Raw genomic sequence first — 18,550 nt, 5'->3', positions numbered from 1 at the left:
ATAGCGTTCTGACATTGTGGTGTTGCCAGTTTACGAGGGCGAAAAGAAAAAAACTAAATTTTTGAATAGTTTTTATATTTTTCGATTTTTTGACGAAACGACTTAAAACCTCCATGAATGTAGGTGATTCTTATATGGTTTCAGTAGAACAGACGTCTTTAAATTTGGAAATATTGGGTTGACCGCTGTATATCAATTGGCTTGGAAGAACCGCCTTTGTATACTTCACAAAACGATTTTTAATTAATTATCAACATTTTTTTGTCATAATTCCTAAAACATTGGTATTGAACCGCTAATATCTTTTAAGCTATTTTAGGTAGAGTTCTGCTGTTTGCACTCAGAGAAAGATAATTTGTTCAGATTTTTTACAATATCAGATATAGCGTTCTGACGTTGTGGTGTTGCCAGTTTACGAGGGCGAAAAGAAATAAACTAAATTTTTGAATAGTTTTTATATTTTTCGATTTTTTGACGAAACGACTTAAAACCTCCATGATCGTAGGTTATTCTTATATGGTTTCAGTAGAACAGACGTCTGCGTTTTTAGAAATATCAGGTTGACAGCTGTATATCAATTGGCTTGGAAGAACCGCCTTTGTATACTTCACAAAACGATTTTTAATTAATTATCAAAATTTTTTTGTCATAATTCCTAAAACATTGGTATTGAACCGCTAATATCTTTTAAGCTATTTTAGGTAGAGTTCTGCTGTTTGCACTCAGAGAAAGATAATTTGTTAAACTTTTTTACAATATCAGATATAGCGTTCTGACGTTTGTGGTGTTGCCAGTTTACGAGGGTGAAAAGAAAAAAACTAAATTTTTGAATAGTTTTTATATTTTTCGATTTTTTGACGAAACGACTTAAAACCTCCATGAATGTAGGTTATTCTTATATGGTTTCAGTAGAACAGACGTCTGCGTTTTTAGAAATATCAGGTTGACAGCTGTATATCAATTGGCTTGGAAGAACCGCCTTTGTATACTTCACAAAACGATTTTTCATTAATTATCAACATTTTGTTGTCATAACTCGAAAAACATTGGTATTGAACCGCTAATATCGTTTAAGCTATTTTAGTTAGAGTTCTGCTGTTTGCACTCAGAAAAAGATAATTTGTTCAGCTTTTTTACAATATCAGATATAGCGTTCTGACATTGTGGTGTTGCCAGTTTACGAGGGCGAAAAGAAAAAAACTAAATTTTTGAATAGTTTTTATATTTTTCGATAATTTGACGAAACGACTTAAAACCTCCATGAATGTAGGTTATTCTTATATGGTTTCAGTAGAACAGACGTCTGCGTTTTTAGAAATATCAGGTTGACAGCTGTATATCAATTGGCTTGGAAGAACCGCCTTTGTATACTTCACAAAACGATTTTTCATTAATTATCAACATTTTGTTGTCATAACTCGAAAAACATTGGTATTGAACCGCTAATATCGTTTAAGCTATTTTAGTTAGAGTTCTGCTGTTTGCACTCAGAAAAAGATAATTTGTTCAGCTTTTTTACAATATCAGATATAGCGTTCTGACATTGTGGTGTTGCCAGTTTACGAGGGCGAAAAGAAAAAAACTAAATTTTTGAATAGTTTTTATATTTTTCGATTATTTGACGAAACGACTTAAAACCTCCATGAATGTAGGTTATTCTTATATGATTTCAGTAGAACAGACGTCTGCGTTTTTAAAAATATCAGGTTGACAGCTGTATATCAATTGGCTTGGAAGAACCGCCTTTGTATACTTCACAAAACGATTTTTAATTAATTATCAACATTTTTTTGTCATAATTCCTAAAACATTGGTATTGAACCGCTAATATCTTTTAAGCTATTTTAGTTAGAGTTCTGCTGTTTGCACTCAGAAAAAGATAATTTGTTCAGCTTTTTTACAATATCAGATATAGCGTTCTGACATTGTGGTGTTGCCAGTTTACGAGGGCGAAAAGAAAAAAACTAAATTTTTGTATAGTTTTTATATTTTTCGATTTTTTGACGAAACGACTTAAAACCTCCATGAATGTAGGTTATTCTTATATGGTTTCAGTAGAACAGACGTCTGCGTTTTTAGAAATATCAGGTTGACAGCTGTATATCAATTGGCTTGGAAGAACCGCCTTTGTATACTTCACAAAACGATTTTTCATTAATTATCAACATTTTGTTGTCATAACTCGAAAAACATTGGTATTGAACCGCTAATATCGTTTAAGCTATTTTAGTTAGAGTTCTGCTGTTTGCACTCAGAAAAAGATAATTTGTTCAGCTTTTTTACAATATCAGATATAGCGTTCTGACGTTGTGGTGTTGCCAGTTTACGAGGGCGAAAAGAAAAAAACTAAATTTTTGAATAGTTTTTATATTTTTCGATAATTTGACGAAACGACTTAAAACCTCCATGAATGTAGGTTATTCTTATATGGTTTCAGTAGAACAGACGTCTGCGTTTTTAGAAATATCAGGTTGACAGCTGTATATCAATTGGCTTGGAAGAACCGCCTTTGTATACTTCACAAAACGATTTTTCATTAATTATCAACATTTTGTTGTCATAACTCGAAAAACATTGGTATTGAACCGCTAATATCGTTTAAGCTATTTTAGTTAGAGTTCTGCTGTTTGCACTCAGAAAAAGATAATTTGTTCAGCTTTTTTACAATATCAGATATAGCGTTCTGACATTGTGGTGTTGCCAGTTTACGAGGGCGAAAAGAAAAAAACTAAATTTTTGAATAGTTTTTATATTTTTCGATTATTTGACGAAACGACTTAAAACCTCCATGAATGTAGGTGATTCTTATATGGTTTCAGTAGAACAGACGTCTTTAAATTTGGAAATATTGGGTTGACCGCTGTATATCAATTGGCTTGGAAGAACCGCCTTTGTATACTTCACAAAACGATTTTTAATTAATCATCAACATTTTTTTGTCATAATTCCTAAAACATTGGTATTGAAGCGCTAATATCTTTTAAGCTATTTTAGGTAGAGTTCTGCTGTTTGCACTCAGAGAAAGATAATTTGTTCAGATTTTTTACAATATCAGATATAGCGTTCTGACGTTGTGGTGTTGCCAGCTTACGAGGGCGAAAAGAAAAAAACTAAATTTTTGAATAGTTTTTATATTTTTCGATTTTTTGACGAAACGACTTAAAACCTCCATGAATGTAGGTTATTCTTATATGGTTTCAGTAGAACAGACGTCTGCGTTTTTAGAAATATCAGGTTGACAGCTGTATATCAATTGGCTTGGAAGAACCGCCTTTGTATACTTCACAAAACGATTTTTCATTAATTATCAACATTTTGTTGTCATAACTCGAAAAACATTGGTATTGAACCGCTAATATCGTTTAAGCTATTTTAGTTAGAGTTCTGCTGTTTGCACTCAGAAAAAGATAATTTGTTCAGCTTTTTTACAATATCAGATATAGCGTTCTGACATTGTGGTGTTGCCAGTTTACGAGGGCGAAAAGAAAAAAACTAAATTTTTGAATAGTTTTTATATTTTTCGATAATTTGACGAAACGACTTAAAACCTCCATGAATGTAGGTTATTCTTATATGGTTTCAGTAGAACAGACGTCTGCGTTTTTAGAAATATCAGGTTGACAGCTGTATATCAATTGGCTTGGAAGAACCGCCTTTGTATACTTCACAAAACGATTTTTCATTAATTATCAACATTTTGTTGTCATAACTCGAAAAACATTGGTATTGAACCGCTAATATCGTTTAAGCTATTTTAGTTAGAGTTCTGCTGTTTGCACTCAGAAAAAGATAATTTGTTCAGCTTTTTTACAATATCAGATATAGCGTTCTGACATTGTGGTGTTGCCAGTTTACGAGGGCGAAAAGAAAAAAACTAAATTTTTGAATAGTTTTTATATTTTTCGATTATTTGACGAAACGACTTAAAACCTCCATGAATGTAGGTGATTCTTATATGGTTTCAGTAGAACAGACGTCTTTAAATTTGGAAATATTGGGTTGACCGCTGTATATCAATTGGCTTGGAAGAACCGCCTTTGTATACTTCACAAAACGATTTTTAATTAATCATCAACATTTTTTTGTCATAATTCCTAAAACATTGGTATTGAAGCGCTAATATCTTTTAAGCTATTTTAGGTAGAGTTCTGCTGTTTGCACTCAGAGAAAGATAATTTGTTCAGATTTTTTACAATATCAGATATAGCGTTCTGACGTTGTGGTGTTGCCAGCTTACGAGGGCGAAAAGAAAAAAACTAAATTTTTGAATATTTTTTATATTTTTCGATTTTTTGACGAAACGACTTATAACCTCCATGAATGTAGGTTATTCTTATATGGTTGCAGAAGATCAGACGTCTGCGTTTTTAGAAATATCAGGTTGACAGCTGTATATCAATTGGCTTGGAAGAACCGCCTTTGTATACTTCAGAAAACGATTTTTCATCAATTATCAACATTTTGTTGTCATAATTCCTAAAACATTGGTATTGAACCGCTAATATCTTTTAAGCTATTTTAGGTAGAGTTCTGCTGTTTGCACTCAGAGAAAGTTAATTTGTTCAGCTTTTTTACAATATCAGATATAGCGTTCTGACGTTGTGGTGTTGCCAGTTTACGAGGGTTAAAAGAAAAAAACTAAATTTTTGAATTTTTTATATTTTTCGATTTTTTGACGAAACGACTTAAAACCTCCATGATCGTAGGTTATTCTTATATGGTTTCAGTAGAACAGACGTCTGCGTTTTTAGAAATATCAGGTTGACAGCTGTATATCAATTGGCTTGGAAGAACCGCCTTTGTATACTTCACAAAACGATTTTTCATTAATTATCAACATTTTTTTGTCATAATTCCTAAAACATTGGTATTGAACCGCTAATATCTTTTAAGCTATTTTAGGTAGAGTTCTGCTGTTTGCACTCAGAGAAAGTTAATTTGTTCAGCTTTTTTACAATATCAGATATAGCGTTCTGACGTTGTGGTGTTGCCAGTTTACGAGGGTGAAAAGAAAAAAACTAAATTTTTGAATTTTTTATATTTTTCGATTTTTTGACGAAACGACTTAAAACCTCCATGATCGTAGGTTATTCTTATATGGTTTCAGTAGAACAGACGTCTGCGTTTTTAGAAATATCAGGTTGACAGCTGTATATCAATTGGCTTGGATGAACCGCCTTTGTATACTTCACAAAACGATTTTTTCATTAATTATCAACATTTTGTTGTCATAATTCCTAAAACATTGGTATTGAACCGCTAATATCGTTTAAGCTATTTTAGTTAGAGTTCTGCTGTTTGCACTCAGAAAAAGATAATTTGTTCAGCTTTTTTACAATATCAGATATAGCGTTCTGACGTTGTGGTGTTGCCAGCTTACGAGGGCGAAAAGAAAAAAACTAAATTTTTGAATAGTTTTTATATTTTTCGATTTTTTGACGAAACGACTTAAAACCTCCATGAATGTAGGTTATTCTTATATGGTTTCAGTAGAACAGACGTCTGCGTTTTTAGAAATATCAGGTTGACAGCTGTATATCAATTGGCTTGGAAGAACAGCCTTTGTATACTTCACAAAACGATTTTTCATTAATTATCAACATTTTGTTGTCATAATTCCTAAAACATTGGTATTGAACCGCTAATATCGTTTAAGCTATATTAGTTAGAGTTCTGCTGTTTGCACTCAGAAAAAGATAATTTGTTCAGCTTTTTTTACAATATCAGATATAGCGTTCTGACGTTGTGGTGTTGCCAGTTTACGAGGGGTGAAAAGAAAAAAACTAAATTTTTGAATAGTTTTTATATTTTTCGATTTTTTGACGAAACGACTTAAAACCTCCATGAATGTAGGTTATTCTTATATGGTTTCAGTAGAACAGACGTCTGCGTTTTTAAAAATATCAGGTTGACAGCTGTATATCAATTGGCTTGGAAGAACCGCCTTTGTATACTTCACAAAACGATTTTTCATTAATTATCAACATTTTGTTGTCATAATTCCTAAAACATTGGTATTGAACCGCTAATATCGTTTAAGCTATTTTAGTTAGAGTTCTGCTGTTTGCACTCAGAAAAAGATAATTTGTTCAGCTTTTTTACAATATCAGATATAGCGTTCTGACGTTGTGGTGTTGCCAGCTTACGAGGGCGAAAAGAAAAAAAACTAAATTTTTGAATAGTTTTTATATTTTTCGATTTTTTGACGAAACGACTTAAAACCTCCATGAATGTAGGTTATTCTTATATGGTTTCAGTAGAACAGACGTCTGCGTTTTTAGAAATATCAGGTTGACAGCTGTATATCAATTGGCTTGGAAGAACAGCCTTTGTATACTTCACAAAACGATTTTTCATTAATTATCAACATTTTGTTGTCATAATTCCTAAAACATTGGTATTGAACCGCTAATATCGTTTAAGCTATATTAGTTAGAGTTCTGCTGTTTGCACTCAGAAAAAGATAATTTGTTCAGCTTTTTTACAATATCAGATATAGCGTTCTGACGTTGTGGTGTTGCCAGTTTACGAGGGTGAAAAGAAAAAAACTAAATTTTTGAATAGTTTTTATATTTTTCGATTTTTTGACGAAACGACTTAAAACCTCCATGAATGTAGGTTATTCTTATATGGTTTCAGTAGAACAGACGTCTGCGTTTTTAAAAATATCAGGTTGACAGCTGTATATCAATTGGCTTGGAAGAACCGCCTTTGTATACTTCACAAAACGATTTTTAATTAATTATCAACATTTTTTTGTCATAATTCCTAAAATATTGGTATTGAACCGCTAATTAGCTGTTAAGCTATTTTAGGTAGAGTTCTGCTGTTTGCACTCAGAAAAAGATAATTTGTTCAGCTTTTTTACAATATCAGATATAGCGTTCTGACGTTGTGGTGTTGCCAGTTTACGAGGGTGAAAAGAAAAAAACTAAATTTTTGAATAGTTTTTTATATTTTTCGATTTTTTGACGAAACGACTTTAAAACCTCCATGATCGTAGGTTATTCTTATATGGTTTCAGTAGAACAGACGTCTGCGTTTTTAGAAATATCAGGTTGACAGCTGTATATCAATTGGCTTGGAAGAACCGCCTTTGTATACTTCACAAAACGATTTTTAATTAATTATCAACATTTTTTTGTCATAATTCCTAAAACATTGGTATTGAACCGCTAATATCTTTTAAGCTATTTTAGGTAGAGTTCTGCTGTTTGCACTCAGAGAAAGTTAATTTGTTCAGCTTTTTTACAATATCAGACATAGCGTTCTGACGTTGTGGTGTTGCCAGTTTACGAGGGTGAAAAGAAAAAAACTAAATTTTTGAATATTTTTTATATTTTTCGATTTTTTGACGAAACGACTTATAACCTCCATGAATGTAGGTTATTCTTATATGGTTGCAGAAGATCAGACGTCTGCGTTTTTAGAAATATCAGGTTGACAGCTGTATATCAATTAGCTTGGAAGAACCGCCTTTGTATACTTCAGAAAACGATTTTTCATCAATTATCAACATTTTGTTGTCATAATTCCTAAAACATTGGTATTGAACCGCTAATATCTTTTAAGCTATTTTAGGTAGAGTTCTGCTGTTTGCACTCAGAGAAAGTTAATTTGTTCAGCTTTTTTACAATATCAGATATAGCGTTCTGACGTTGTGGTGTTGCCAGTTTACGAGGGTTAAAAGAAAAAAACTAAATTTTTGAATTTTTTATATTTTTCGATTTTTTGACGAAACGACTTAAAACCTCCATGATCGTAGGTTATTCTTATATGGTTTCAGTAGAACAGACGTCTGCGTTTTTAGAAATATCAGGTTGACAGCTGTATATCAATTGGCTTGGAAGAACCGCCTTTGTATACTTCACAAAACGATTTTTCATTAATTATCAACATTTTTTTTGTCATAATTCCTAAAACATTGGTATTGAACCGCTAATATCTTTTAAGCTATTTTAGGTAGAGTTCTGCTGTTTGCACTCAGAGAAAGTTAATTTGTTCAGCTTTTTTACAATATCAGATATAGCGTTCTGACGTTGTGGTGTTGCCAGTTTACGAGGGTGAAAAGAAAAAAACTAAATTTTTGAATTTTTTATATTTTTCGATTTTTTTGACGAAACGACTTAAAACCTCCATGATCGTAGGTTATTCTTATATGGTTTCAGTAGAACAGACGTCTGCGTTTTTAGAAATATCAGGTTGACAGCTGTATATCAATTGGCTTGGATGAACCGCCTTTGTATACTTCACAAAACGATTTTTCATTAATTATCAACATTTTGTTGTCATAATTCCTAAAACATTGGTATTGAACCGCTAATATCGTTTAAGCTATTTTAGTTAGAGTTCTGCTGTTTGCACTCAGAAAAAGATAATTTGTTCAGCTTTTTTACAATATCAGATATAGCGTTCTGACGTTGTGGTGTTGCCAGCTTACGAGGGCGAAAAGAAAAAAACTAAATTTTTGAATAGTTTTTATATTTTTCGATTTTTTGACGAAACGACTTAAAACCTCCATGAATGTAGGTTATTCTTATATGGTTTCAGTAGAACAGACGTCTGCGTTTTTAGAAATATCAGGTTGACAGCTGTATATCAATTGGCTTGGAAGAACAGCCTTTGTATACTTCACAAAACGATTTTTCATTAATTATCAACATTTTGTTGTCATAATTCCTAAAACATTGGTATTGAACCGCTAATATCGTTTAAGCTATATTAGTTAGAGTTCTGCTGTTTGCACTCAGAAAAAGATAATTTGTTCAGCTTTTTTACAATATCAGATATAGCGTTCTGACGTTGTGGTGTTGCCAGTTTACGAGGGTGAAAAGAAAAAAACTAAATTTTTGAATAGTTTTTATATTTTTCGATTTTTTGACGAAACGACTTAAAACCTCCATGAATGTAGGTTATTCTTATATGGTTTCAGTAGAACAGACGTCTGCGTTTTTAAAAATATCAGGTTGACAGCTGTATATCAATTGGCTTGGAAGAACCGCCTTTGTATACTTCACAAAACGATTTTTCATTAATTATCAACATTTTGTTGTCATAATTCCTAAAACATTGGTATTGAACCGCTAATATCGTTTAAGCTATTTTAGTTAGAGTTCTGCTGTTTGCACTCAGAAAAAGATAATTTGTTCAGCTTTTTTACAATATCAGATATAGCGTTCTGACGTTGTGGTGTTGCCAGCTTACGAGGGCGAAAAGAAAAAAACTAAATTTTTGAATAGTTTTTATATTTTTCGATTTTTTGACGAAACGACTTAAAACCTCCATGAATGTAGGTTATTCTTATATGGTTTCAGTAGAACAGACGTCTGCGTTTTTAGAAATATCAGGTTGACAGCTGTATATCAATTGGCTTGGAAGAACAGCCTTTGTATACTTCACAAAACGATTTTTCATTAATTATCAACATTTTGTTGTCATAATTCCTAAAACATTGGTATTGAACCGCTAATATCGTTTAAGCTATATTAGTTAGAGTTCTGCTGTTTGCACTCAGAAAAAGATAATTTGTTCAGCTTTTTTACAATATCAGATATAGCGTTCTGACGTTGTGGTGTTGCCAGTTTACGAGGGTGAAAAGAAAAAAACTAAATTTTTGAATAGTTTTTATATTTTTCGATTTTTTGACGAAACGACTTAAAACCTCCATGAATGTAGGTTATTCTTATATGGTTTCAGTAGAACAGACGTCTGCGTTTTTAAAAATATCAGGTTGACAGCTGTATATCAATTGGCTTGGAAGAACCGCCTTTGTATACTTCACAAAACGATTTTTAATTAATTATCAACATTTTTTTGTCATAATTCCTAAAATATTGGTATTGAACCGCTAATAGCTGTTAAGCTATTTTAGGTAGAGTTCTGCTGTTTGCACTCAGAAAAAGATAATTTGTTCAGCTTTTTTACAATATCAGATATAGCGTTCTGACGTTGTGGTGTTGCCAGTTTACGAGGGTGAAAAGAAAAAAACTAAATTTTTGAATAGTTTTTATATTTTTCGATTTTTTGACGAAACGACTTAAAACCTCCATGATCGTAGGTTATTCTTATATGGTTTCAGTAGAACAGACGTCTGCGTTTTTAGAAATATCAGGTTGACAGCTGTATATCAATTGGCTTGGAAGAACCGCCTTTGTATACTTCACAAAACGATTTTTAATTAATTATCAACATTTTTTTGTCATAATTCCTAAAACATTGGTATTGAACCGCTAATATCTTTTAAGCTATTTTAGGTAGAGTTCTGCTGTTTGCACTCAGAGAAAGTTAATTTGTTCAGCTTTTTTACAATATCAGACATAGCGTTCTGACGTTGTGGTGTTGCCAGTTTACGAGGGTGAAAAGAAAAAAACTAAATTTTTGAATAGTTTTTATATTTTTCGATTTTTTGACGAAACGACTTAAAACCTCCATGAATGTAGGTTATTCTTGTATGGTTTCAGTAGAACAGACGTCTGCGTTTTTAGAAATATCAGGTTGACAGCTGTATATCAATTGGCTTGGAAGAACCGCCTTTGTATACTTCACAAAACGATTTTTCATTAATTATCAACATTTTGTTGTCATAACTCGAAAAACATTGGTATTGAACCGCTAATATCGTTTAAGCTATTTTAGTTAGAGTTCTGCTGTTTGCACTCAGAAAAAGATAATTTGTTCAGCTTTTTTACAATATCAGATATAGCGTTCTGACATTGTGGTGTTGCCAGTTTACGAGGGCGAAAAGAAAAAAACTAAATTTTTGAATAGTTTTTATATTTTTCGATAATTTGACGAAACGACTTAAAACCTCCATGAATGTAGGTTATTCTTATATGGTTTCAGTAGAACAGACGTCTGCGTTTTTAGAAATATCAGGTTGACAGCTGTATATCAATTGGCTTGGAAGAACCGCCTTTGTATACTTCACAAAACGATTTTTCATTAATTATCAACATTTTGTTGTCATAACTCGAAAAACATTGGTATTGAACCGCTAATATCGTTTAAGCTATTTTAGTTAGAGTTCTGCTGTTTGCACTCAGAAAAAGATAATTTGTTCAGCTTTTTTACAATATCAGATATAGCGTTCTGACATTGTGGTGTTGCCAGTTTACGAGGGCGAAAAGAAAAAAACTAAATTTTTGAATAGTTTTTATATTTTTCGATTATTTGACGAAACGACTTAAAACCTCCATGAATGTAGGTGATTCTTATATGGTTTCAGTAGAACAGACGTCTTTAAATTTGGAAATATTGGGTTGACCGCTGTATATCAATTGGCTTGGAAGAACCGCCTTTGTATACTTCACAAAACGATTTTTAATTAATCATCAACATTTTTTTGTCATAATTCCTAAAACATTGGTATTGAAGCGCTAATATCTTTTAAGCTATTTTAGGTAGAGTTCTGCTGTTTGCACTCAGAGAAAGATAATTTGTTCAGATTTTTTACAATATCAGATATAGCGTTCTGACGTTGTGGTGTTGCCAGCTTACGAGGGCGAAAAGAAAAAAACTAAATTTTTGAATATTTTTTATATTTTTCGATTTTTTGACGAAACGACTTATAACCTCCATGAATGTAGGTTATTCTTATATGGTTGCAGAAGATCAGACGTCTGCGTTTTTAGAAATATCAGGTTGACAGCTGTATATCAATTGGCTTGGAAGAACCGCCTTTGTATACTTCAGAAAACGATTTTTCATCAATTATCAACATTTTGTTGTCATAATTCCTAAAACATTGGTATTGAACCGCTAATATCTTTTAAGCTATTTTAGGTAGAGTTCTGCTGTTTGCACTCAGAGAAAGTTAATTTGTTCAGCTTTTTTACAATATCAGATATAGCGTTCTGACGTTGTGGTGTTGCCAGTTTACGAGGGTGAAAAGAAAAAAACTAAATTTTTGAATTTTTTATATTTTTCGATTTTTTGACGAAACGACTTAAAACCTCCATGATCGTAGGTTATTCTTATATGGTTTCAGTAGAACAGACGTCTGCGTTTTTAGAAATATCAGGTTGACAGCTGTATATCAATTGGCTTGGAAGAACCGCCTTTGTATACTTCACAAAACGATTTTTCATTAATTATCAACATTTTGTTGTCATAACTCGAAAAACATTGGTATTGAACCGCTAATATCGTTTAAGCTATTTTAGTTAGAGTTCTGCTGTTTGCACTCAGAAAAAGATAATTTGTTCAGCTTTTTTACAATATCAGATATAGCGTTCTGACATTGTGGTGTTGCCAGTTTACGAGGGCGAAAAGAAAAAAACTAAATTTTTGAATAGTTTTTATATTTTTCGATAATTTGACGAAACGACTTAAAACCTCCATGAATGTAGGTTATTCTTATATGGTTTCAGTAGAACAGACGTCTGCGTTTTTAGAAATATCAGGTTGACAGCTGTATATCAATTGGCTTGGAAGAACCGCCTTTGTATACTTCACAAAACGATTTTTCATTAATTATCAACATTTTGTTGTCATAACTCGAAAAACATTGGTATTGAACCGCTAATATCGTTTAAGCTATTTTAGTTAGAGTTCTGCTGTTTGCACTCAGAAAAAGATAATTTGTTCAGCTTTTTTACAATATCAGATATAGCGTTCTGACATTGTGGTGTTGCCAGTTTACGAGGGCGAAAAGAAAAAAACTAAATTTTTGAATAGTTTTTATATTTTTCGATTATTTGACGAAACGACTTAAAACCTCCATGAATGTAGGTGATTCTTATATGGTTTCAGTAGAACAGACGTCTTTAAATTTGGAAATATTGGGTTGACCGCTGTATATCAATTGGCTTGGAAGAACCGCCTTTGTATACTTCACAAAACGATTTTTAATTAATCATCAACATTTTTTTGTCATAATTCCTAAAACATTGGTATTGAAGCGCTAATATCTTTTAAGCTATTTTAGGTAGAGTTCTGCTGTTTGCACTCAGAGAAAGATAATTTGTTCAGATTTTTTACAATATCAGATATAGCGTTCTGACGTTGTGGTGTTGCCAGCTTACGAGGGCGAAAAGAAAAAAACTAAATTTTTGAATATTTTTTATATTTTTCGATTTTTTGACGAAACGACTTATAACCTCCATGAATGTAGGTTATTCTTATATGGTTGCAGAAGATCAGACGTCTGCGTTTTTAGAAATATCAGGTTGACAGCTGTATATCAATTGGCTTGGAAGAACCGCCTTTGTATACTTCAGAAAACGATTTTTCATCAATTATCAACATTTTGTTGTCATAATTCCTAAAACATTGGTATTGAACCGCTAATATCTTTTAAGCTATTTTAGGTAGAGTTCTGCTGTTTGCACTCAGAGAAAGTTAATTTGTTCAGCTTTTTTACAATATCAGATATAGCGTTCTGACGTTGTGGTGTTGCCAGTTTACGAGGGTGAAAAGAAAAAAACTAAATTTTTGAATTTTTTATATTTTTCGATTTTTTGACGAAACGACTTAAAACCTCCATGATCGTAGGTTATTCTTATATGGTTTCAGTAGAACAGACGTCTGCGTTTTTAGAAATATCAGGTTGACAGCTGTATATCAATTGGCTTGGAAGAACCGCCTTTGTATACTTCACAAAACGATTTTTCATTAATTATCAACATTTTTTTGTCATAATTCCTAAAACATTGGTATTGAACCGCTAATATCTTTTAAGCTATTTTAGGTAGAGTTCTGCTGTTTGCACTCAGAGAAAGTTAATTTGTTCAGCTTTTTTACAATATCAGATATAGCGTTCTGACGTTGTGGTGTTGCCAGTTTACGAGGGTGAAAAGAAAAAAACTAAATTTTTGAATTTTTTATATTTTTCGATTTTTTGACGAAACGACTTAAAACCTCCATGATCGTAGGTTATTCTTATATGGTTTCAGTAGAACAGACGTCTGCGTTTTTAGAAATATCAGGTTGACAGCTGTATATCAATTGGCTTGGAAGAACCGCCTTTGTATACTTCACAAAACGATTTTTCATTAATTATCAACATTTTGTTGTCATAACTCGAAAAACATTGGTATTGAACCGCTAATATCGTTTAAGCTATTTTAGTTAGAGTTCTGCTGTTTGCACTCAGAAAAAGATAATTTGTTCAGCTTTTTTACAATATCAGATATAGCGTTCTGACGTTGTGGTGTTGCCAGTTTACGAGGGTGAAAAGAAAAAAACTAAATTTTTGAATAGTTTTTATATTTTTCGATTTTTTGACGAAACGACTTAAAACCTCCATGATCGTAGGTTATTCTTATATGGTTTCAGTAGAACAGACGTCTGCGTTTTTAGAAATATCAGGTTGACAGCTGTATATCAATTGGCTTGGATGAACCGCCTTTGTATACTTCACAAAACGATTTTTCATTAATTATCAACATTTTGTTGTCATAATTCCTAAAACATTGGTATTGAACCGCTAATATCGTTTAAGCTATTTTAGTTAGAGTTCTGCTGTTTGCACTCAGAAAAAGATAATTTGTTCAGCTTTTTTACAATATCAGATATAGCGTTCTGACGTTGTGGTGTTGCCAGCTTACGAGGGCGAAAAGAAAAAAACTAAATTTTTGAATAGTTTTTATATTTTTCGATTTTTTGACGAAACGACTTAAAACCTCCATGAATGTAGGTTATTCTTATATGGTTTCAGTAGAACAGACGTCTGCGTTTTTAGAAATATCAGGTTGACAGCTGTATATCAATTGGCTTGGAAGAACAGCCTTTGTATACTTCACAAAACGATTTTTCATTAATTATCAACATTTTGTTGTCATAATTCCTAAAACATTGGTATTGAACCGCTAATATCGTTTAAGCTATATTAGTTAGAGTTCTGCTGTTTGCACTCAGAAAAAGATAATTTGTTCAGCTTTTTTACAATATCAGATATAGCGTTCTGACGTTGTGGTGTTGCCAGTTTACGAGGGTGAAAAGAAAAAAACTAAATTTTTGAATAGTTTTTATATTTTTCGATTTTTTGACGAAACGACTTAAAACCTCCATGAATGTAGGTTATTCTTATATGGTTTCAGTAGAACAGACGTCTGCGTTTTTAAAAATATCAGGTTGACAGCTGTATATCAATTGGCTTGGAAGAACCGCCTTTGTATACTTCACAAAACGATTTTTCATTAATTATCAACATTTTGTTGTCATAATTCCTAAAACATTGGTATTGAACCGCTAATATCGTTTAAGCTATTTTAGTTAGAGTTCTGCTGTTTGCACTCAGAAAAAGATAATTTGTTCAGCTTTTTTACAATATCAGATATAGCGTTCTGACGTTGTGGTGTTGCCAGCTTACGAGGGCGAAAAGAAAAAAACTAAATTTTTGAATAGTTTTTATATTTTTCGATTTTTTGACGAAACGACTTAAAACCTCCATGAATGTAGGTTATTCTTATATGGTTTCAGTAGAACAGACGTCTGCGTTTTTAGAAATATCAGGTTGACAGCTGTATATCAATTGGCTTGGAAGAACAGCCTTTGTATACTTCACAAAACGATTTTTCATTAATTATCAACATTTTGTTGTCATAATTCCTAAAACATTGGTATTGAACCGCTAATATCGTTTAAGCTATATTAGTTAGAGTTCTGCTGTTTGCACTCAGAAAAAGATAATTTGTTCAGCTTTTTTACAATATCAGATATAGCGTTCTGACGTTGTGGTGTTGCCAGTTTACGAGGGTGAAAAGAAAAAAACTAAATTTTTGAATAGTTTTTATATTTTTCGATTTTTTGACGAAACGACTTAAAACCTCCATGAATGTAGGTTATTCTTATATGGTTTCAGTAGAACAGACGTCTGCGTTTTTAAAAATATCAGGTTGACAGCTGTATATCAATTGGCTTGGAAGAACCGCCTTTGTATACTTCACAAAACGATTTTTAATTAATTATCAACATTTTTTTGTCATAATTCCTAAAATATTGGTATTGAACCGCTAATAGCTGTTAAGCTATTTTAGGTAGAGTTCTGCTGTTTGCACTCAGAAAAAGATAATTTGTTCAGCTTTTTTACAATATCAGATATAGCGTTCTGACGTTGTGGTGTTGCCAGTTTACGAGGGTGAAAAGAAAAAAACTAAATTTTTGAATAGTTTTTATATTTTTCGATTTTTTGACGAAACGACTTAAAACCTCCATGATCGTAGGTTATTCTTATATGGTTTCAGTAGAACAGACGTCTGCGTTTTTAGAAATATCAGGTTGACAGCTGTATATCAATTGGCTTGGAAGAACCGCCTTTGTATACTTCACAAAACGATTTTTAATTAATTATCAACATTTTTTTGTCATAATTCCTAAAACATTGGTATTGAACCGCTAATATCTTTTAAGCTATTTTAGGTAGAGTTCTGCTGTTTGCACTCAGAGAAAGTTAATTTGTTCAGCTTTTTTACAATATCAGACATAGCGTTCTGACGTTGTGGTGTTGCCAGTTTACGAGGGTGAAAAGAAAAAAACTAAATTTTTGAATAGTTTTTATATTTTTCGATTTTTTGACGAAACGACTTAAAACCTCCATGAATGTAGGTTATTCTTGTATGGTTTCAGTAGAACAGACGTCTGCGTTTTTAGAAATATCAGGTTGACAGCTGTATATCAATTGGCTTGGAAGAACCGCCTTTGTATACTTCACAAAACGATTTTTCATTAATTATCAACATTTTGTTGTCATAATTCCTAAAACATTGGTATTGAACCGCTAATATCGTTTAAGCTATTTTAGTTAGAGTTCTGCTGTTTGCACTCAGAAAAAGATAATTTGTTCAGCTTTTTTACAATATCAGATATAGCGTTCTGACATTGTGGTGTTGCCAGTTTACGAGGGCGAAAAGAAGAAAACTAAATTTTTGAATAGTTTTTATATTTTTCGATTATTTGACGAAACGACTTAAAACCTCCATGAATGTAGGTTTTTCTTATATGGTTTCAGTAGAACAGACGTCTGCGTTTTTAGAAATATCAGGTTGACAGCTGTATATCAATTGGCTTGGAAGAACCGCCTTTGTATACTTCACAAAACGATTTTTCATTAATTATCAACATTTTGTTGTCATAATTCCTAAAACATTGGTATTGAACCGCTAATATCGTTTAAGCTATTTTAGTTAGAGTTCTGCTGTTTGCACTCAGAAAAAGATAATTTGTTCAGCTTTTTTACAATATCAGATATAGCGTTCTGACATTGTGGTGTTGCCAGTTTACGAGGGCGAAAAGAAGAAAACTAAATTTTTGAATAGTTTTTATATTTTTCGATTATTTGACGAAACGACTTAAAACCTCCATGAATGTAGGTTTTTCTTATATGGTTTCAGTAGAACAGACGTCTGCGTTTTTAGAAATATCAGGTTGACAGCTGTATATCAATTGGCTTGGAAGAACCGCCTTTGTATACTTTACAAAACGATTTTTAATTAATTATCAACATTTTTTTGTCATAATTCCTAAAACATTGGTATTGAACCGCTAATATCGTTTAAGCTATTTTAGTTAGAGTTCTGCTGTTTGCACTCAGAAAAAGATAATTTGTTCAGCTTTTTTACAATATCAGATATAGCGTTCTGACATTGTGGTGTTGCCAGTTTACGAGGGCGAAAAGAAAAAAACTAAATTTTTGAATAGTTTTTATATTTTTCGATTATTTGACGAAACGACTTAAAACCTCCATGAATGTAGGTTTTTCTTATATGGTTTCAGTAGAACAGACGTCTGCGTTTTTAGAAATATCAGGTTGACAGCTGTATATCAATTGGCTTGGAAGAACCGCCTTTGTATACTTTACAAAACGATTTTTAATTAATTATCAACATTTTTTTTGTCATAATTCCTAAAACATTGGTATTGAACCGCTAATATCTTTTAAGCTATTTTAGGTAGAGTTCTGCTGTTTGCACTCAGAGAAAGATAATTTGTTCAGCTTTTTTACAATATCAGATATAGCGTTCTGACGTTGTGGTGTTACCAGTTTACGAGGGCGAAAAGAAAAAAACTAAATTTTTGAATAGTTTTTATATTTTTCGATTTTTTGACGAAACGACTTAAAACCTCCATGATCGTAGATTATTCTTATATGGTTTCAGTAGAACAGACGTCTGCGTTTTTAGAAATATCAGGTTGACAGCTGTATATCAATTGGCTTGGAAGAACCGCCTTTGTATACTTCACAAAACGATTTTTAATTAATTATCAAAATTTTTTTGTCATAATTCCTAAAACATTGGTATTGAACCGCTAATATCTTTTAGGCTATTTTAGGTAGAGTTCTGCTGTTTGCACTCAGAGAAAGATAATTTGTTCAGCTTTTTTACAATATCAGATATAGCGTTCTGACGTTGTGGTGTTGCCAGTTTACGAGGGTGAAAAGAAAAAAACTAAATTTTTGAATAGTTTTTATATTTTTCGATTTTTTGACGAAACGACTTAAAACCTCTATGAATGTAGGTTATTCTTATATGGTTTCAGTAGAACAGACGTCTGCGTTTTTAGAAATATCAGGTTGACAGCTGTATATCAATTGGCTTGGAAGAACCGCCTT

This window comes from Metopolophium dirhodum, chromosome 1, assembly GCF_019925205.1.
Source record: "Metopolophium dirhodum isolate CAU chromosome 1, ASM1992520v1, whole genome shotgun sequence".
Lineage (NCBI taxonomy): Eukaryota > Metazoa > Arthropoda > Insecta > Hemiptera > Aphididae > Metopolophium > Metopolophium dirhodum.
Note: the sequence above shows the minus strand (reverse complement) of the source record.